Raw genomic sequence first — 1,112 nt, forward strand, 5'->3', positions numbered from 1 at the left:
AAGGGAATATAAACCCTTAGAATAACATGAGAGGGAACATAAGCCCTTAAAATAGCATGGGGGGAATATAAGCCCTTAAAATAGCATGGGAGGGAACATAATCCACCCAGATCCATAAGTAAATGCTCTGGAAAGACACCAAGGAACATAAGGCAAGCAAATCCATTGTCTCGGCAAATAACATGGAGATTCCTAGGGGCGTACGCAAATAACATGGCTAGGTACTAAGGAACGTGGCGTACGCAAATAGTATGGGAATTCCTTGGGGCGTACGCAAATCCAGACGAGGCATCCTACTAAAATGGCTATCTTAAAATTTTGACTGAATTTGTTTGGGGAAAAGGTGGGCGCGAGAGGGGGGTTAGTTGCCCTCCAATCACTTTGGACTATTAAAAAAGGGCACTAGCCCTTTGAACTTACAATCGAATTAGCTTTTTTGAAGTTTCTACGACACCGCTTTCTATAAAAAAAATCTTATATGCGCCCAGGGCATAACTTATAACCCTTGCCCTGAGGGCTGTGGGGGAGTGTCCTCCTCAAAAAAATATTTTTATCTGGAATGCAACTACGCTGAACAAAATTGCTATCTAAAAATTTTGATTAGATGTGTTTGGGGAAAGGTTGGCGTGAGAGGGGGGTTAGTTGCCCTCAAATCACTTTCGATTATTAAAAAAGGCTCTAGACCTTTTAATTTCCAATCAAATGAGCTCTTTTTCAAGTTTCTACGACAAAGATTTCAATAAAAACTGGTATCCCCACGGGGAATAACTTATAACCCTTGTCCGGAAGAATGTGGGGGGAGTGTCCTGCTTAAAGGAACGCTGTCCTGAACTTAAACTGTGTAGAACACATATACTACCAAAAAATTTTGATTGGATGAGTTTGGGGAGATGGTGGGCGTGGAAGGGGTGTTAGTTGTTTTTCAATCATTTTCGACTATTAAAAATGGTGCTAGCCATTTCAATTTCGAGCCCTTTTTGAAGTTTCTACGACAACGCGTTCTAAAAAAACCTTACATGCCCACAGGACTTAACTTACAACCCTTGCCCTTAGGGCTTTGGGGGGGGAGGGTTGTCTTCCTGAAAGACCTACTTTCCAGAAGTTTCAACTCC

The sequence above is a fragment of the Artemia sp. Qi Xiang Cuo genome, chromosome 12 (genome assembly GCF_049724085.1).
Source record: "Artemia sp. Qi Xiang Cuo chromosome 12, ASM4972408v1, whole genome shotgun sequence".
Lineage (NCBI taxonomy): Eukaryota > Metazoa > Arthropoda > Branchiopoda > Anostraca > Artemiidae > Artemia > Artemia sp. Qi Xiang Cuo.